Source organism: Lynx canadensis, chromosome C1 (assembly GCF_007474595.2).
Source record: "Lynx canadensis isolate LIC74 chromosome C1, mLynCan4.pri.v2, whole genome shotgun sequence".
NCBI lineage: Eukaryota > Metazoa > Chordata > Mammalia > Carnivora > Felidae > Lynx > Lynx canadensis.
In genome coordinates this window covers 212,956,179-212,977,782 of record NC_044310.1, presented here as the reverse complement: position 1 = coordinate 212,977,782, position 21,604 = coordinate 212,956,179, and the positions used below count along the sequence as shown (strand labels likewise).

The 21,604-nt window shown below is 44.8% G+C and overlaps 1 pseudogene; it reads right to left on the bottom strand.

Moving 5' to 3' along the window:
• Positions 1–5,389: 5,389 nt before the first annotated feature.
• LOC115519925 lies at positions 5,390–21,368 on the bottom strand (annotated as a pseudogene).
• Between the last annotated feature and the right edge of the window lie 236 nt (positions 21,369–21,604).

Sequence of the window (21,604 nt, the reverse complement as noted above, 5' to 3'; positions counted from 1 at the left end):
GAGCATGGATTCTGGAATTGACGATAATTCAATAGAATTTGTGCTAGATGAATGGACCAGTGGGGGCTTGGGGATTATGGTGAGCCTGGGGAAGAAAACCAAGTCCAGTAGGTGGACCCTTGTGTTTTGTAAATCTTCCAACAACCTCTGGTTCAACCAACCAAGTAAGGGCTTTGGTATTACACGATATTCCGTATTCCCTAATTTACTCCTTATTCCTTCCCTCTAGCACTACTAATAATCAAGGGCCCCAAGGTCTATGCCAGCAGATTAACAGGATTACTGAATGATGCCCTAGATGCTGTGGAGCAGAGATGTTAAAACAGCCATCCAAAAAGCCCATGGACTCTAACCACCTGTTTTAGACTAGTCAAAGTGCCAAATCAAAATGTAGGTGGGTGTCTGGCTGGTAGAGCATGTGACTTTTTAGTTTCAACACTTATTTTGAGAGTGCAAGAACCCCAAGCAGGCTCTGAGCTGTCAGCGCAGAGCCTGACCTGGGACTTGATCCCACAAACTGTGAGATCGTGACCTGAACTGAAATTGAGTGGGATGCTCAACTGAGAGAGCCACCCAGGTGCCCCATTAAAAACCATTAAAGAAAAAAAATCCTGATTTGGCTCCGGTCATGATCTCCGGGGTTTGTGGGATGGCCTGCTTGGGGTTCTTGGTCCTCTCTGTCTCTCCCCTGCTTGTGCTTGCTCTCAGATATTTAAAAAACCAACTCTTTTGCATTTTAGCAAAATAAAATCTTTATTTTTGAGAGCAGGGGAGGGGCAGAGAGAGGAGGACAGGATGGAAGTGGCCTCTGCGGACCGCTTGTGACGCGTAACCAATGGAGTCACCCAGGTGTCTCATAATACATTTTTAATGTGAGCGTACAAAGAAAAGGGGCTGCAGGGTGGTTCAGTTAAGTATTCGACTACTGCTCCGGTCATGATCACAGGGTTCATGAGTTCAAGCCCCACGTCAGGCTTCTGCTGACAGCTCAGAGCCTGGAGCTCTCTTTCTGCCCCTCCCCTGCTCATGTTCTCTCTTAAAAATAAACATCAAAAAAGTGTTTTTGTAAGTAAATATCCGTTTTAGGCCTGGTTGAGTTTCACTTGTGGGTGAAGGAAATCTCAGCTGTATGCATATTTTTTGCAGCTTAAGCTAGTCTTCTGGATATGGGGGATAGCTATGATGGCCTGCTTTGAGGGTGAGTGCACCAGTGGAAGCTTGTTGCTGCTATGAAGGTCAAGCCAGCAAGCAGATGTTCTTGGATAAACTTAAAAAAAAGCTTGGCAGCCTGTGTTTCTCTGGATTCAAAAGTTGCTGTTCACTCAGTGGAGTTCAGACTGCCTAATGTCAAAATTTGCATCCGGGCAAAACAGTGTCCCAAAACTGGGCTAGCAAGGCCTGTGAGGTTGGTGTTTGCATCTCCTGAGACCTAGCAAAGGAGGATTCTAGGGCTGTCGTGACCCTACAGCCTTCTCTCGTGTAGGTGCTTGCCCTGGTTGGCTACTCTACCTGGCAGGCCTAGAGGTTTAAATAAACCTGAAAAGTTATTTGGCCATTAGGAACAGAGACCAGGGTTGCTGTGAGTCCAGGCCCTGCACAGCCAGTGCTTAAGTACCTGTTACTAAATAGGACTTTACAGCCCTAGAGGTGTGGGGTGTCTGTGGGTTCCCTTGTTGAAGGGAAGGGAAACGTATTCCACCATTAGATTTGCTCTTGGGGTGTCTGGCTGGTGCAGTCAGTTAAGCATCTGACTTTGGCTCGGGTCGTGATCTGGTTTGTGAGTTCAAGCCCCAAATCGGGCTCTGCTGTCAGTCGTGAGCCCACTTCGGATCTTCTGTTCCCCTCTCTGCCCCTCCTTTCCTGTCTCAAAAATAAACATAAAAATCTAGAATCACTGTACACATGTACTTTAATAAGCGAATGCTGCTGATGGTATGCCTTCCCTCAGGCACTTCCCTCAGCCCCTCCATACGCCTGATGTGGGCGGAAAAGTAAGGTTCGTTCTCCCTTTCTGCTGTTCGGTTCCTCACCATTAAATTGGGGACAGTCCAGTCCTGTTATTACTGGTTGTTCCAGGGGTGGTGTGCTGACTTGTGTGGAATGGAGAGGAGGTTGGAGGGTAGTCCGTCACCCTGGAAGGCCAAGGAGGAGCATTAACGCTTACCTTTAGGGACTAGAATCCTGCAAACGTCTTAACTCTTGCCTCCCGGACACCGGTATGGTCTCCGGGTTGGTGGGCTGGGTGAAGGTTTTGCAGCCATTTTAGAAAAGCAGCTCCCGTTGGCAAATGGTTGTCGCCACTTCTGTCATTCTTCCAGCAGGTGGCAGCACATCCACAAGGATGTGGAAACCTAAGGCTGCGTTTCAGGGCAATGTGTTTTTTTTCTTTTACTTTTTTTTTTCTTCTGTTTCATTTTATATTAGAGACTCTGAAGCACGCTCCAGGCTCCGAGCTGTCAATGCAGAGCCTGAAGTGGGGCTCGAACTCACCAGCAGTGAGATCATGACCTGAGCCAAAGTCGACGGAGCCTCCCAGGTGCCCCGTGGTGTTGTTTTGTTTTGTTTTTTTAATGTTTATTTAACACATTAAAGAGAGCACACAAGCGAGGGAAGGGCAGAGAGAAAAAATTCCCAAGCAGGCTCTGTGCTGTGCTGTCTGTGCCCACGAACTGGAAGATCATGACCTGAGCTGAGATCAAGAGTTGGACACTTAACTGAGCCACCCAGGTGCTCCCAGGCCAATGTGTCTTTAACTTCAAATTTACACTTGGATTAAGTGATGGGGCTTGGGAGTCTGCAGGAAGTCCACTCAGCACACTAAGAGAGGCTGTGGAATGCACAGAGAACTCAATTTCATGGAATGGTTGGCCTGCGCCCTTTCCCAGAGGTATCCCATTTTTGTATGCTTGGTTCACTGTCTCTTTGTATCTCCATCTGTTTCCCCTCAGCCTAAAACAGTGCCAAAAGTTTTCTCGTCAAAAGAATTGTCCCCTGACCCGACCTCCCCACCCAGCTGTTGCCACTTGCCTTCATTGCCAAACTTTGAGAAGGACTACACTCCTGAGTCCCACTCCTTGTCCCTAGCATTGTGACTTATGTCCCCTTTCTTCCTTGCAGCATTTGACAGATGAGCCCTCCTTCCTGCCTGAAACTCCCTTCCCCGCCCTTAAAAAACCTGGGCAGACAGTAGAGCGGTGTGCGCTGTGACCCTCTGTGACCCTCAGCCGAGGTGGAGAGGGGAAGAGCAAGCAGCCCTCGGCTTAGAGCCTTTCAGCAGGCTCATTCTCTCCAATTTCTAGATAGGAGCCAGTGGCTATCCCCCGCAGATCAGGTAACCCAGCGGCGCCGGGAAAAGGCCTGGAGAGTTCCTCTACTGCTGGGCCCACCACGTGGAAACATGAAAAGCACACATGTATCCCTGCTAACCTCTGAGTAGAGGGGCTTGATGTCATTGTTCTGTCCCGTGGGCCTAGGACAGTGCCTGACATGCAGTAGGTACTCAGTAAGTGGTGAACGAAGGAACCCTGGAGAAAGTCCTTCCCCCAAATGCAGGGAAAGCTGTGATAGCAGCAGGAGAGAATCTAGGCCAGGAGTTCTTAACATTTGCACGTAGGGGGTCCTGGTAAAGACTTTGAACCTCTCAGAATAACGTTCTCAAGATTATTTGCTTTAAAAGAAAGGATTACGAGGGAAACCAATTATATTGAAGTAAATTTATTAAAGTATTTATGCACAACTTTTGTGATAGAATTATGTGTTCACTAATGCATTAGATAAGATGTGTTTACATTTAAAATACAGTTAAGTTAGGGAGTTTGGTTCTGGTAATGATGGAGTGTCTGAAAACAGACCGTTCTGTTAACAATTATAAACTGTACAAAATATAAATCAGCTTTTAAAGTTGTTGGACAGATAATACCAGATAGAAACTGAAACAGATGTCTATCACCCTTAAAAGAAGATAAGGGTACTGGGTGAGATCCATGTTTAACCAGTTTTCTCCTGTTGGGTACCCATGAGTTAGCATGGATCCCCAGACACAGAGTTTAATCAGAAAGGGGGCCTGTCTTACTGCACTGAGGAGTCCGCTTGGAGTTTAAGTCTGGAAATTTTCCTGAAAATAAAAGAGACACTGAGCCATAAGATCTGCACACTTAACTGCCTTCAAATTCTCAGCCAAGTCCTACATTGTGTATGCACAGGGCAAGATTCTAACGAGCCCAAGGGAAAACAACGGGAAAGTTAACAGAGCTGGCTATAGATGCCAGCAGCTGCCGAGTGCTGGGGAGGCAGAGTTTGGAGTTCAAATTCTGCCCAGTTAGATAGAGGCTTTTAATAAGCACTTCAAGCTTTTCTCTGAGACTTAGAAAGGCCATATTTCAGAAGTAACAGCCACATCCCACACCTAAGGACTGAGCCTAGGACGCGGGGCAAAACGCAAAACCAAAATAGGCTCACCCTAACAAAGCCTCAAGCCTGAAACTGAGCGCCCCCCCTCATGCTCAAGATGACGTGTTGGGAATTTAATTGCCTACAAAACTCAACAGTGTTCAGAGAAGGATAATAGAAATCAGACTCTCTACAGTGCATCATCCACAATGTCCAGTAAGCAAAAAATTGCTAGGGGCACCTGGCTGGCTCAGTCTGTAGGGCATGTGACTCTTCATCTTGGAGTCATGAGGTTGAGCCCCACCTTGGGCATAGAGCTGACTTTTTAAAAAAAATTACTACAGGGGCGCCTGGGTGGCTCGGTCAGTTAAGCGTCCGACTTCGGCCCGGGTCATGATCTCAGCTCATGAGTTCGAGCCCCGCGTTGGGCTCTGTGCTGATGGCTCTGAGTCTGGAGCCTGCTTCGGATTCTGTGTCTCCCTCTGTCTCTCTGCCCCTCACCCACTCTCTTTCTCTCTCTCTCTCTCTCAAACAAAAAAAAATTAAAAATTACTAGACATGCAATGAAGTATGAAAATGTAGTGCACAATCATAAAGTCGATAAACACATAACTCACATATTGAAATATGAAGGCAAAGACTTCAATCATAAATATGTTAAATAATTTGCAGAAGAGAAGTATATATAATAAAAGAAATGGAGGTGTTTCTGGAGAGCTATGAAAACTCTAAGAAGGGAACCAAATGGAAAGCCTAGAACCGAAAAACAAAATATCTCAAAAAATTCACTAGAAGGGCTTAACAGCAGAAGAAAGGATCAGTTAACCAGAGGACAGTTCAACAGAAATTATTGACAGAGTTTGGGACACGCTACCCCGAAATACAGCAGCAGCTTGGCATATTGAGTATTTCAAGCGGAAGGAATGTGAGAGCAGATTCTGGAAGGACTCTGTGACCTTCCCTGAGGCGGGTCATAGGCCCTTCGGTGAAAGGAGCACCCTTATCTCTGAAGACAGAGACACCAAGAGGAGATGAAGGAATGGGATTTGCCCCCGTTGCATGAACTCAGGTCATACCTTCTCTTTGTTTGGTCCTGTCACATGTTCCCACAACCCTCCACTCTTTCTTTTTTTTTATTTTTTGAGAGAGAATGAGCAGGGGAGGGGCAGACAGAGAGGGACAGAGAGAATTCCAAGCAGGCTCTGCCCTGTCAGCACAGAGCCCGATGTGGGGCTCGAACCCACGAACCGTGAGATCATGACCCCAGCAGAAAGCAAGAGTCGGATACCAGGCGTGCCCACAGCTCTCCACTCTTTGTCAAAGTTAACGAGTTAGGCTTCACTGCTTAGGTCTTCATTTCCTTGTGAAGGCTCCCGTGGCACGTAAAACTTACATTAAAGAAATTTGTGTGATTTTTCTCTTGTTAACTTATCTGTTGTTACAGGGGCTCCAAGCCCAGAACTTCCCCTACACTATCCAAACTGAAGCTCAAAGAGAAAAAAGATTGGGGAAAAAAATGAAGAGAGCCACAGTGACCATATCAAATTGCCTCATGTACGTGTAATTGAGTCCACGGAGGACAGGAGAGAATGAATGGAGCTGAAAAATATCTCTGAAAAATAATGATTGGAATTTTCTAAATTTGATGAGAAACAACCCCCAGAGCCAAGAAGAAAGCCACACCTCTGCACATCATAACCGAATTGTTCAAAAACAAAGACTAAAACAGCCACTCAATAAAGACCTATTACCTGCAAAGGAACACGGGTAAGAATAATGGCTACATTCTTATCAGAAAAATATAAGACAGTGGATGATATCCATAAAAACTTTTAAGTTTATTTATTTTGAGAGAGAGAGAGAGAGTGCACAAACATGGGAGGGACAGAGAGAAGGAGAGAGAGAATCCCAAGCAGGATCTGCACCATCAGCACAGAGCCGGATGCAGGGCTTGAACTCACGAACAGTGAGATCATGACCTAAGCTGAAGTTGGACACCTAACCAACTAAGCCACCCAGGCGCCCCTGTGCAATTTTCACTTTTAAAACTGAGCATCAGCTTTCCAGGGACACAAAATACAAATTTTAAATAAACACTCCACAATGGAGCAGGTCAATTCCAGATAAAATCCTACAGGTTCTGCTGATTGTCTCACCAAGAGGCAGGGCTCAAGTCATTATTAGGAGAAAATTTTATTTCTAAAGTGTCATTTTACATGCAGAGATGTCTATTAAACATCATGATCATACCAGGGAGGAGGTGGGGGGCGGGGGGGGGATGGGTTAAATAAGTGATGGGGATTAAAAAGTGCACTTGTGACGGCCACTGGCTGTTGTACGTGCATTTTGAATCACTAAATTCTACACCTGAAACTAATTTGATACTGTATGTGAACTAACAAATTTAAAGTCAAAACCTGTAAAAGTAAAATACATCACAATTAAACATGCCAAAGGAGAAGCCAAATGTCAAAATGCCTCCTTAATCCACCCAAACATCTCAAATCCACCCTTTGCTGACCTTTCATAACCCCATTTTTTAAAGTTTAAAAAAACTTTCATGTTTATTTTATTTATTTTGAGGGGGCGGGAGGGGCACAGAGGGAGAGAGAGAATCCCAAGCGGGCTCCGTGCTGTCGGTGCAGGGCCCAATGCGGGGCTCAATCTCACGAGCTGTGAGATCATGACCTGAGCTGAAATCGAGTCAGACGCTCTTAACTAACTGAGCCACCAGGGTGCCCCTAAAAAATTTTTTTCTTACACAAGAGAAGGTAGACTGATACACGTTGGTAAATGCCAACCGTCTATACGCACATGGAGACGCAGTGTAATCTTTTAGCCCACAGACGGAGATAGGAGGGGAAAAGCTAGACTTCTATGCCCTTCTACACAGGGGCCTAGCGCCCTCCAGCGGCCAGCGAATTAAGGGAGCAGAAGGTGGTTTGGTTTTGTTCCCGGCTCCCCGGTGGTGTTGATTCCATAAAGTTTTTGTTGAGACAGGAAGGGATGAAAATGAATTTGGAACAGAAAGGAGTAGAGATCCCCCCCCCCCAATGTATTCTGCTCAAGGTTTTTTCCTCCCCAGATAGTTGAGAGCCTTTGCTGGTGTAAAAGAGAGAAACGGGACCTCAAAAAAACAGGGCGACAGAGCACAAGAGGGGGTGGGGGGAAGGCTGCAACTTGCTCCCAGGAACTGGAGACGATTTAGGAAGGAAGGCTGGAATCCATCCCTGTTCCATGAGTCGGCTTCTCTCTCCTCGTCCTTCCCCTTCCTCCCGGAGCTCAACATCATCTTCATCCTCACTTTGTCAATATCTTCCATTCCTCCTCCTCCATCATCATCTTCTTCCTCTTCTTCATCATCCATGTCGGGAGCCAAGGAGTGCTGCCATGGATTTGCCACCTGTCATCTCTGATCGCCCCGCCCCACTCACCCGCACCCGCGCGGACTGGTCAGTAAACCAGAGGAGCACACCCTCTGGCTCCCACGCTCTCTCCTCCTGCTGGCTTGATTCTGAGTCTGACTTGAACGTTTTGCCAAATCCTTTCCAGATTTCCACTTGACTTCCGTGAGCCCTGGGGGTGGATCAACACTCCGATGAACTTCTTTGGAAAGCACTTTGTTTTCGAAGTGAGGTTTTTCACCAAGATAAAAATCTATTCTGTCACCTGATTTAATACCTTGAAGTTCTGTCGCTTCCACTCTTGGCGAACAATGCTCACATCTTCATCCTCCTCCCCAAGCGGTGCAGATACTTGAGGATGGCTGACAAATGTTCCCCCCAGATGGGGAATTTGGGCCACCAGCTCCGACCCCTCCTGAAAAAATGGTTGGCGGGGCTTGTTATGTTTCTGTTGTCTTTGCAAAGTCTCCTTACTGGCTTGGCCATTAAGTCTGACCATTGCATTTTGTACTTCATCCATATGTTCAGTTGCTTCTTGCTGTTCTTTTTCTGAGGGCTCGTGCGCCCCCTTGTGGTTAGTGTCTGGCGTCCTTTCATGGATTTTGGCTCAGGGTCTCGCTTGCGGACCGGAAGAGAAGGGCAGGCAGAGGGGGGCCCACTCGGCTCTCCAGTCCCCGCACCACCCCGCTCTCGGGCGCCGCCCTGGCGGCCGCTACTCGCCGCTCCCTCCCTCGCCGCACGCGCGGCTGCTGTCCCTGCGGGAGCCTCCTCCCATGCATCTTCCTCACCGCCAACATAACTGCAGCAAAAGATGAGAAGACATTGCGAGAACTGAAATTAACTAGGGAACTGGAGAGATATACCCCGTTTGTGGATGAGGAGACACAATATTGTTAAGACGTCATCCTCTCCAAATTTATTTATAGATTCAATCCAATCATCATAGTCTCGGCAACCTTTTTAGTGGACGTTGACAAGATGACTTAAAAGCTTATATGGAAATGCAAAGGACTAGAATAGCTAAAATGGCCTTCAAAAATAAAAGAAAAAAGAAATAAAAAAATAAAAAAAAAAGCTGGAGGACTCACACTAAATGATTTCCAGATTTATTAGAAAGCTGCGGAAACCAAGGCAGTGCCTTATTGTTGTGAGGATAAATATATCAATGAAATAGAGAAGGTATTCTGGAAGTAATTCCTCATATATTGATTTGATTGATTTTTTAAAATGGCATTATGGCATTCAATGGGGGAAAAGACAGTCTTCTCAACAAATAGTGTTTAGAAAACTAGGTTATTTATATTTAAAAAAAATGAACCTCAACTTTTACTCCACCCTATATATAAAAATTAATGCACGGTGGATCACAGACCTGAATACAAAACATAGAACTATAAAACTTCTAGAAGAAAACAAAGGAGAATATCTTTATGGCTTAGGGTAGGGAAAGATTTCTTAGCATACAAAAGGCATTAACTATAAATGGGGAAAAATGTTAAATGGGACTTCATCAAAATTAAAATGTCTGCTCATCGGAAGACACTTTTTGTTTGTTTTGTGTTTTATTTATTTATTTTTAAGATTTTATTTTTTAAAGCAATCTCTACACCCATCGTGGGACTCTAACTCACAACCCAGAGATCAAGAGTCACACGCTCCACTGACTGAGTCAGCCAGGCGCCCCTCCTCGGGAGACAATGTTAAGAAAATGAAAAGACAACCATAAGTTGGGAGAAAATATTCACAAATGAATTCCCGATAAAGGATTTGTACCCATAAACTATAAAGGATGACAAGTCCTCAAGAAAAAGATAACCCAGTAAAAAGACTAGTCTTAAGCAGACACTAAAAGAAGACATCTGAATTTGAAAAAAAAAAAAAAAAAAAGCACACGGAAAAGTGCTCAACATCATTAGCCGTCAGAGAAATACAAATCAAAACCACAAAGAGATACCACTGTCTACCCCCCAGCATGGCTAAAGTTAAAACTGACAGGGCAAACGTTGTCAAGGCTATAGAGCCAAATCTCTTACTCATTGCCAGTAAAATGTCAAATGGTACAGCCATTTTGGAAAGTGGCCGTTTATTATAAAATTCAACATACAGCTACACCGACAGTTTATAATACTGTAAAGTTAAACATATACCTACGCTATGACTCCAGTTCTGTTTCTAAGTATTTACTCAGGAGAAATTAAAACGTGTCCACACACAAAAAAATTGTATGAAAATGTTTGTAACAGCTTTCTTTTTTTCTGGTATAAGTCCAGAAAATCTTGATTTGCATAGATATATATCTAAGCGTCCAGGGCTTTCTTTACTAGGTGAAGACAGGGTTTTCTCAAAGAATAGTAACATTCTGGGGTGCCTGGGTGGGTCAGTCGGTTAAGCCCCTGACTTCAGCTCAGGTCCTGATCTCATAGTTCATGGGTTTGAGCCCTACATCGGGCTCTGTGCCGACATCTCAGAGCCTGAAGCCTGCTTGGGATTCTATTCTCTCTCTGCCCCTCCCCTGCTCTCTCTCTCTCTCTCTCTCTCTCAAAAATAAATATTTAAAAACATTAAAAAATAAAAAAGAACTTGTCCTTTAAAAGCCAGTGAGAAGCCCTCTATAAACTGTTTTCCCATTTCCTTGTAAACTTTTTCAAATGCAGTGATGGAGGGACCTGCTTCCGACAGAGTTGATGACTTTGATGAATGTTGACAAGACATCTCGCAGAGATATTGGGCAAGTCTCTACTGCCTGTGCCGGTCTGCGTAAAAAGCATCGAGCGATGACGACGTGCAGAGCTCTCTTTATCACTGAGTTTGCAAAATAAGCTTTGCGGGAGGTCCATCTGGCCAGAGAGAATGAAGCGTTTCTTTCCAGGCACAACCGATTTGGCAAAAAACGTGTTTAGCGCTTCCAAAACGTCGACAGCCTTTGTAGTTTGCACGGGGCGACTCACAAAGTAAGAAAGCGGCAGCGCGTCCCTCGTGACCAAAAGCAAGGAGATGCCCCCCCCCCCCCCCCCCCGGTTGAGAGGGGTCTGCGGTTTCGTCCATTTGCCTGCTGGAGGGGAAAGCGAGGCTGTTTCCTCAACGACCTGCTTTCACTGGTAAAAGAAAGGTCATCTATTCTAGAACATATCACACCGTTCCACAAGGAACTGCTTCCACTGTTGTCCGCTGATCCAACCCAAAAAGTAGCTCGTTAATTTCCTCGCGCATGCCCTTGCCTTCCACACGTCTCTCGAACAGTGTGGGAGATTTGTCTTTGGCTGAGCAGTTTCAGAGCCCGCGGCAGTAAAAGCTTATTGTGAGATAGCCCATCCAGTGTCGGGAGTGTTCCAACTTTTCCCGAATTGAGCTCTCCTTAAACAAAACCCCCTGCATCTTTAAATGCATTTTTTTGGAGGGCGAGACGTGCCATGCCGTTTCAGTGTTGCCGCTTTTATTCTCCCATTCATTCGCGAGATTTTTCCAGCACAAAAACACTGGCTCTTGTGTTCTGTCATGTTTATTATTAAACGTGAAGCGGGATAATACGTAGCTTTTATCATACTCCTCTGTCTTCAGTATTGCAGCTACAGCGTGGTTTCGTCCAGTGACTGTGATGGTCTTTTGATGTCTCAACCTGGCTAGGCCACAGCCCCCAGTTCTGGAGTCAGAACTAGCCTAGGTGTTGCCAGGAAGGTGTTTTGTGAGGTGATGAAAGTTTATAGGCAATTGATGTTAAGAGAGATTATCCTACATAATCTAAGGGAGCCTAATTCAAACAGTTGAAAGGCTTTAAAGAGCAGGGTGGAAGATTCCCGAAAGAAGAAATTCTGCCTGTGTAGTTCAACTCTTGTGGGCATGGAGTTCTAGCCAGCCCTTCCTGACGGGTTGCCCTTGTGGATTCTGGGCTTGCCAGCCCCCTCCGTCAGCCCCCACAGTCGTGAAAGGCAGTTCCTTGTAATACATTTCAGTACATACAGCTGACCTTCATTATTCTTAGATTTAATATTTGCAAGTTCAACTACTGATTACAATTTAGTATATCCATGGGGCGCCTGGGTGGCTCAGTCGGTTAAAGCATCCGACTTTGGCTCCGGTCATGATCTCATGGTTCGTGGGTTCGGGTCCCGGGTTGGGCTCTGTGCTGACAGCTCAGAGCCTGGAGCCTGCTTCAGATTCTGTGTCTCCCTCTCTCTCTACCCCTCCCCACTTGTCCTCTTTCTCTCTCTCTCAAAGATTAATAAAAAATAAAAAAGATATAAAATTTAGTATATCCATACAATGAAATACCACTCAACAATGAAAAGGAGCTGTTGAGGGGCGCCTGGCTGGCTCAGTCCATACAGCATACGACTCTTGATATCTTGGTTGTGAGTTCAAGCCCCACATTCAATATAGCGCTTACTTAGAAAAAAAAAAAAACAAACACAAGACTGAAAAGGAGGTATTGATACGCACAACAGGGTGGGTGGATTTGTAAATAATTATGCTAGGTAAAAGCAGTTCGATGAAAAAGAGTAGGTGCTATACAGATGACTGCACATCTATGAAATTCCAGAAAATGCAAATTGATCCATGATGGTAGGAAGCAGATCAGTGGTTGCCTGAAGACCAGGGAAGGGAGAGGGGGAGGCAAAGAAGGAAAGAAGGGAGAGAGTGCCTAGGGGCACAAGTGATGGGTGGCCCGCTCTCTTGACTGTGGTCACGGTTTGACATGAGTATGCATGTCAGACTTATTACGTTATCCACTTTCAATACGTGAAATTATTGTATGTCCGTATATTTCAATAACGGCATAAAAGACTCCCCGCATTTTGGTTAGAATTGTATTAAAACACTAACATTAATTTGGAAAGACCGACATTCTTAACAACCGTCAGTTTTCCATCCTGGAACAGGTGACTTATATCACTAAGAAAAAAATTTACCTTTCTTCACACATCTCTTACATTTATTATTAAGGCTACTCCAAATAATGTTTTTTTTTTATCCTAATAATTTTTTATTTTATTTTATTTTTTTTCAACGTTTATTTATTTTTGGGACAGAGAGAGACAGAGCATGAACGGGGGAGGGGCAGAGAGAGAGGGAGACACAGAATCGGAAACAGGCTCCAGGCTCTGAGCCATCAGCCCAGAGCCCGACGCGGGGCTCGAACTCACGGACCGCGAGATCGTGACCTGGCTGAAGTCGGACGCTTAACCGACTGCGCCACCCAGGCGCCCCTATCCTAATAATTTTTTAAAGAAGAATTGCATGTTTCTCCTCTTACTTTATTAACAAACATTTTTTTTAAGTTTATTTCTTTTGAGAGAGAGAGTGAGATAGCGGGGGAGGAGCAAAGAGAGAGGGAGAGAGAAAAAATCCCAGGCAGGTTCTGCACTGTCAGCACAGAGCTCAACTCGGGGCTCGAACTCAAACCACGAGATCATGACCTGAGCCGAAATCAATAGACGCTTAACCAACTGAGCCACCCAGGCACCCCCTAGTAATTTTTTTTCCTGGTTATTTTGATAGAGTCTTTCCCACCATTATGTAATCTAATTGAATGTTATTAACATATAAGAAAACATGTCTTAGGGCACCTGGGTGGCTCAGTGGTTAAGTGTCTGACTCTTGGTTTCCACTCAGGTCATGGTCTTGAAGTTGGTGGGTTCGAGCCCCGCGTTGGGCTCTGTGCTGACAGCTGAGAGCCTGGAGCCTGCTTCGGATTCTGTGTCTCCCTCTCCCTGTGTCCCTCCCCGCTTGTGCTCTCTCAAAAATAAATAAACATTAAAAAAGAACAAAAAAACCCACATGTCTATTCTTCTCGCATTTAGTCTCTTTGCTACACTGTCATAAGTGTGACGTATTTCACTTGATTTGGTTTTTCTGTAGTAGTCAACTGTGTCATCTGCAAATCACATAACTTCCTTTTCACTAGTCCTATTTCTCGTGTCCATTTTCTTGTTTCACATCTTTTTGCTTTGTGACTTCCAGACCTAGTTAGCTCATGATTGTGGCCTCGAGGGAATACGTTTGATCATGCTGAGAACCACCCAAATGTTTAACCATTACATAGGATGCCAACTTTTACGTTCAAATTGATGTTTTAAAAAAATCTTTTGGGGCGCCTGGGTGGCTCAGTCGGTTAAGTGTGCGAATCTTGATTTTGCTCAGGTCATGATCTCACTGTCGTGAGATCCAGCCCTGAGTTGGGCCATAAGCCAGGCATGGAGTCTGCTTGAGATTCTCTCTCTCAATCTCTCTCTCTCTCTCTCTCTCTCCTTCTGCCTCTCCCCTGCTTGCTTACCTGCATGATCTCTCTCAAAAAATTCAAAAAATAAAAATAAAAATAAATTTATTAGAGACATTGTCAAGCACATATTAAAGTAGAAAGACCAGAAAAAAGAACCTGCTACCCGATGGCCCCCAGCTTTGTCCCAATTTGTTTCATTTGTCCCTCATCCTTTCCACAACCCTCAGAAATTTTTGAAATATATTTTCAATATTATATAATTTCATCCATATTTGCAATTTTCCCAATATTTTGTCCACATATTTCCAACATTATATTAATTTGTTTAAGATATTTCAATATGTATCTTTAAAGGTTAATGATTCTTTTAATAAAACAATAATTCCATTATCACATCTTACAAGTTAAACATTAATTCCTTGCTGTCATCAAATATTCAGTGTTCAGATTTCCTTGATTAGCTCATCATTTTTTATTTTTTTTTCACTTCCCTTATCAAACCTGCATTCAAAGGAGGCACACATGGCTTTGGAGTTTCTTTCTTTCTTTCTTTCTTTCTTTCTTTCTTTCTTTCTTTCTTTCTTTCTGTTTATTTATTTGTTTTGAGAGAGAGAGAGAGAATGGAGGAGGGGCAGAGAGAGAATCCCAAGCAGACTCTGTGTTGTCAGCTCATAGCCCATCTTGGGGCTCGATCCCATGAACTGTGAGACCATGATCTGAGCTGAAATCAAGAATCAGATGCTCGACTGAGCCACCCAGGAGCCCCTGGAGTCTCTTTCAGTCTGTGAATTTTCCTTCCCTCTTTTCATTTTTCTTGCTGTTTGTTCATCGATGACATCAAGTAATTTGCCCTGCAGAATGGGCCTCCTCTTGGTTTTGCTGATTACGTCCCTGTGGGTGGTGTTTACCATGTTCTCTGCCCCCTCGTATTTCTAGACAATAGATCAGATTGAGGTTCAGTTTTTTGGAGCAAGTATAGGTGGTGTCACTGGGCAGGTCTGTGGGACCCAGACTCTGAGAGGGAAATTTGCAAAAGGAGGTTTACTGGGCAGGGCTCTCAGGCTCAGCGCCTGGGGGTGGGGGGAGGAGGGGTGGGAGGAGGAGGGGAGAGGGGGGAGGAGGGGGGAGAGAGGGAGATGGGGGACAGGAACAGCTGGGCTGGGATGCAGCTGAAATGGAGGTCTCAGTTCCCATGGGAGCTCTGGAGCTGGGACTATCCCTCAGATTGTTCCGGATGGAGGCAGGGGTAGGGCTTTTGTACCCTCTCATTGGCCTGTCTCTGGGGCGGTGGGAGTACAACCTGTGGCCAGCCTCCAGGAAGGGACCCAGCACTGGGCTCTGTGCTGACAGTTCAGAGCCTGGAGCCTGCTTGGGATTCTGTCTCGCTCTCTCTCTGCCCCTCCCTGGCTCACGCTCTCTGTCCCTCAAAAATAAATAAACATAAAAAAATTTTTTTTTAAATTATCTATCATCTATCTACTATTGTGGTAAAATATACATTACACAAAATTTGTCATTTTAATCTTTTTAAAATATACAGTTCAGTGGCATTAAATACATTTACAGAGCTGTGCAACCATCACCAGCATCCACCTTCAGAACTTTTTCATCATCCCCAACATAAATTCTGTGCCCTTTAAACACTCCCTCCCTCCTCTCCTCACTTCCCTTGGTAACCTCGACTCCACTCTCTGTCTCTATGAATTTGGCTACTCTAGGTACCTCATGTAAGTGGAATCATATGGTATTTGTCTTTTTGTGTCTGTTCTATTTCACTTAGCGTGATGTTTTCATCCGTGTTGCAGCGTGTATGTACCACGTTGTGGCAATTTCATTCAGTTATTCCACTGTATGGATAGACCACGTTTTCTTTATCAATTCATCTACTGATGGACTTTGGGGCCTGCTTCCACCTTTTGATTACTGTGAATAATGCTGTATGAGCACCGATGTACAAGTATCTGTTCGAGTCCCTGCTTTCAGTTCTTTTGGGTATATACCTAGAATTAAAATTGTTGCATCAAGTGGTTTCTGAGGAACCACCAAACTGTTTTCCATAGTGGCTACATCGTTTTATATTCCCACCAATCAACGCACAAGGGTTCCAAGTGCTTCGTATCCTTGCCGACACTTGTTATTCCCTCCCCCTCCCCTTTTTTCCCCACAAATGGGCTCCATGACCAATGCGGGGCTTGAACTCATGACCCTGAGATCAAGAGTCACATGTTCTACCAACTGAGCCAGCCAGGCCCACCCCCCTTTCTTTTTTTATTAGCCATCCTCATGGATAAGAGCCATCCTAATGAGATACCTAAGTGATACCTCATTGTGGGTTTGATTTGCTTCCCTAATGACTAGTGATGTTAAATATCTTTTCGTGTGCTTATTGGCTGTTTATCTTCTTTGAGAAATATCTATTCAGATCCTTTGCCCTATTGAACTTTTAATATGCTACTAAACTGTATTGTATAATCTTTCATTTAGAACCTTTGTGTTTGGTGAATCCACTTAATTTGCTCCCAAGTTCCAGAGATGTTTTTTGTTGTTTTGGGTTGTTAAAGTTTGGTATAATTTGTTAGGTACCAATAGCTCACTACCCAGGTTCAGTTCTGGAAAGCAGGCCCCCTTCTTGTGCAAAGAGAATGGAAATTCCTGTTCTTTCTGCTCTGGGCTCCTCTTTCCTTCACTCAGAATCTGATGTCCAAGCTGCAATTCCAGATTTGCATAGACCTGAAAGCCCCATGGGGAGATCCATGAACCTGTTTAAATTGGAGGTCAGTCACAAATGAACAATCCTGATGGGCTTTGGTGGGCAGAGAATGGAAGCCAGATTGTAAGAAGGATCAGTGGTGCCCAAGAGAGGGACACCTGGCTGGCTCGGTCTGTGGAGCACGCGACTGTTGATCTCGGGGTCATGAGTTCAAGCCCCACCTTAGGCACAGAGATTACTTAAAAAAAAAAAAAGTGCCCAAGAGGAAAACAATCTCTTGAGAAAAGGGTTTGGTGGAGGGTCCAGGCTCATCTGGGGGCCAAGGGTGTGAAGCATCAGATCCTGGGCAGAGTGTGAGGGTCAACTGTAATCTGTCCCAGCCTGGGGAGCTGCAGGCTGAGTTTGTCATTTTTGTTTCCTCTTAACCCCTTCCTTGGGGAATCCATCCTTCCTTGACAGCCCCCTTTCATTGTAATCCTGCTTGGGCCATGTGGATTGGATGGGCCTAACCCTGTCCCGGGCCTCAGTGATATCCTGGTTAGTGGACTCCGTTCTCCTCGCCATAAACACTGGTCCGGCTTGGATATATGATACACGCCGGCCTAATGAGAATCTCTCCTTGAGTTTTTGCCAGAAATATCGGAAAGATACTCATTTCAGAACTGAATGAATGCGAGTTTGCTCCTTGGTGAGGTACAGATAGAGATTACATTGGGCGGAGCTGTCACACAGAAAGGAAAATTTATTCGCGGTGAATAAGGAGATGAGGGGGGAATAAATTCCAAAGCCATGTGACTCCCTGAGCAGGGGTGAGTGGGTTTCTTTTCTTTAGGCTTAGGATGAACATTCAGAAAGGAGATCTTTGTCATCGTACGTAGAGACGGGCATAAGGTCATGCCTGTGTCTTAAGGAAACATGCCTACACATTGTATGTTACGTTAATGAGGTTTGTGCTCCTTCTTGGGTAGAGGTTTTAAATTATAAAGAGGCAGAGATAACTGGACAAGGAGAAGGGCCATGGGGATGCTCCAAGAGCCTAGAGCTGGAATAAACTGGATGTGGTCTCGGGATCCTTATCCTGGGTAAGGAATGCAGGGCCTTGCTTACCTTTGAAACAGCACTGGGAGTTTGACCACCGATTTATTGTCTCTGTTATGGTTAGACTATTTCCTGGCCTGGTAGAGACTATTCATCTTTGCATTCCCTTTAAATCCTTAACTATCGAGGTCTTTGCATTTTTTCCCCCGTTCTGACACCTCCTAGAAAGTTCTGCAAGAAGTGTGCATGGGCAAGTAGGGCAATGGGCATGGGCAAGTAGGGCATAAATCACAGTAGGGCATAAATAGCTGGAGGTCTAAAATGACTTCTCTGGTATCACAAAAGCTGTATCTCCTTTTTTTTTTTTCTTCTAACTCTGCTTACTTTTTTTTTTTCTTTTGGGAGTGTGATCTGTAAAGACCACCTAAGTCTGAAGCTGCCTGCTAGAGAATCAAGTCAACTCAGAGAAAAAAAGAGCTAACAGATGAAAGGCAATCATTTAGGCACCTGGATCCAGCCATACCCAAAGCCCTAGAGATTTGTTACATCCACTTAAAAGTTCTTTTTTTCTTGACCAAGTTTGGAGTTGGGCTTCTGTCAGTTACCAGCGACTGCAACCAGAATAGGGGAAAGCTTTGTGGCAAAACTGAAAGAACCATATTTCCCCCAGGGACTTGAGCCATTTTACTGTGGGACCCACATCCCTTGTAAGAGAACAAGGCATGAGAAGGGGAGATGTGTCTCAGGGAGGTGCAGATGCAGGGGTGCTGGTGAGACAGCTGTGGGGTGGATACAGAGGTGGGGGGTGGGGAGGGCATCGGCAATGTCCAGGAGGGGAGGATGGTCACTGTCTAGTCTGCTGTCTCTAGCAGAGACCTAACAGAGGCAGCCTTGGCATGCAAAAGGCCCCCAAGGGGGCCTTCTGCTCTGCAGCTGGTCAGCAATGCCCATGGGTTGCTAGAGGGTCAGAGGCACTCAGCGGCAGTGTGGGCACAGGGTGTTGGGTGAGTAGGTTAACCGGGTCTAAGTCACTAAGTGTGATGAGGAAGGCAGCGAGCAAAACCCAGCTTTGGTGCGAATGATCCAGCACGCAAGCCCCTTGGGGGATTAAAGTGAAGGCTGGGTCTGCCCTGGACAAGGGGGACTATTGATCAAAAGGATTTAGGGACAAATGGGAGGGCAAGAACCCGGGAGCTCAAGACCAGGAAATGGAAGGGGGTTCTGGATGCGTGTCAGGAGTCTGGCTGGCATCGTGCGGCTGGGCTCGCTCTGCTAGGTTTCGCATCCGGGTTGTACTGACTTCATACAAGGGGTTGGACATTTTGTCCTTTTCCACATCAGCAGTGGCTTACGTAGGCTGGAGTGAGTTGTTTCTTTGGAATCTGAAAGAACTTACTGACCAAATGATCTACAGGGACTCTGGGAAGGTGATTTTTTTTTAAGCTTATTTATTTATCTCGTGAGAGAGAGAGAGAGAGAGAGCTCGACACAGGGCTTGATCCCACAAACGATGAGATCATGACCTGAGCCAAAATCAAGAGCTGGCTCCTCAACCAACTAAGCCACAAAGGCGCCCCTGGGAAGATGATCCTCTGATAATGCTTTGAGGTTCTTCCTCACTTAGGGGAACATAAGGATTTTCTTTTCTTTGTGAGTCTGTTTCTTGTATTAATTTGAACCATACTTTCCAATAAGATTTGAAAACCTATTCACATGTCCATGTGGGAATTGTCATTCTTATAATTTTACATTATAAACTGTTAATTACATCAACTTGCTAATTGCATTTGTCTTTTCTCTCCTTTTATTCAATTTGGCAGAAACTGTAACTATTGAAGTGCTTAATTTTTTGTTTAAGAGTCTACTTTTGGGGGCGCCTGGCTGGCTCAGTCGGTGGAGCATGTGACTTGATCTCAGAACTGTGGGTTCAAGCTCCATGTTGAGTGTAGAGATTACATAAACATAAAATCTTAAGGAGTACCTGACTGGCTCAGTCAGTTGAGCGTCCGACTTTGGCTCAGGTCATCATCTCATGGCTCATGAGTTCGAGCCCCACGTCGGGCTCTGTGCTGACAGCTCAGAGCCCGGAGCCTGCTTCAGATTCTGTCTCAGTCTCTCTGTCTGCCCCTCCCCTGCTCGTGCACTGTCTCTCTCTTTCTCTCTCAAATGGAAACAAAAAAAAATTTTTTTAAGATATTAAAAAAAATCTTTAAAAAAATCGACTTTTGAATTTCTTTATCAATTCTACTGCTTTCACATTTATCAACGTTAACTTTCCTCTTTATTATTTCTTATTTCTTTTTCCTGGCTTTGTTTTAAAGTTCTTTCCCTGAAATTTTGAGTTGAAATATTAGGTCAGTTATTTATAGTAATTTTTCTTACAAAAAATGAATGCATTTAAAGTTGGTAAATTTTACAGTGTTCAAATAGTCGCGACTTTAGGGCTAAGGCCTGACATATAACACCTTTGAAGTCATAATGACGTAAATTGGCATTATCTCATAATTATGTGGTATTCCTAATTCAAAACAATCAACCATTATAGTTTCTATTTTCTCTTTGACTCGACAGTTACTTAAGAAGGAGGCTAGGATTGTTGTTTGCTTTACTTTTGTGACTAATCTCTGGTTTATTGTATCCTGGACATAGTGTTTGGCCTGTCAGATTTCTGCTTTGGAGGATACTTGATGTTTTCTTTCTTCTTAATACACACATGTGGTAAACGTTTCATGTGCAAAAGGAAGTATACGCTGTGTGTGGTACAGAGTTTGACATGGATTTTTTTTTTTTATAATTTAATGTGTTTTGAATTTTATTTTTAAGAGAGAGACAGCATGAGCAGGGGAGGGTCAGAGAGACAGGGAGACACAGAATCCGAAACAGCTCCAGGCTCTGATCTGTCAACACAGAGCCCGATGCAGGGCTCAAACTCATGAACCACGAGGTCATGACCTGAGCTGAAGTGGACACCAACTGAGCCACCTAATGCAGGGCTCGAACTCACAAACTGTGGGATCATGACCTGAGCCGAAAGCAAGAATCAGACACTTAACTGACTGAGCCACCCAAGCGCCCCAAGGAACTTTCTATTTAAAAAACTTTTTAAAAAATGTTTATTTATTAAAACAATTTTTTTAACATTTATTCATTTTTGAGAGACAGAGACAGAGCTTGAGCAGGGGAGGGGCAGAGAGAGAGGGAGACACAGATCCTGAAGCAGGCTCCAGGCTCCGAGCTGTCAGCACAGAGCCCGATGCGGGGCTCGAACTCACAAACTGTGAGATCATGACCTGAGCTGAAGTTGGGTGCTTAACTGATTAAGCCACCCAGGCACCCCGGGAACTTTCTGTTTTTTAAAGTGCCAAACAGCACAGCTGTAGATCACATAAAACAAATCTAGCAAGAAACGTTTGATGGGATCTGGAGGAGCTGGGCTGATGTGAGTCCTGCCTTTCCGCTGGCAGCTGGTTTTAGCTAACTGCAGGCAGCTCTGGGGGATGCTCCGCTCCTTCTGGACCTGCCTCAAAGCCTTCCAGACCACGTGCATGGCTTCAGCGTGGTGGGTAATTTTCAGCTTCCGCGCCCCAGCTGCCTGAGCACAGATCTCCATCGCTTAGAGCAGCCTGCTTCAGCAGGTGGGACCACTGACCTATGTGTCTCTCCTGGATGATTAGTGGACTCAGACCAATCATGCTGCAGGTGGCCCTTGGTCTTTTACTTGAGCTGAGTTTTATGTCACTTGCAACCAAACATATCCTAACCAATGTTGGCTATATCCAATGTTAGCTTTATATAAAAATTAGAGTGTTGCATGTGTCTGAGAGCTCAGACACTAAACAATTACGG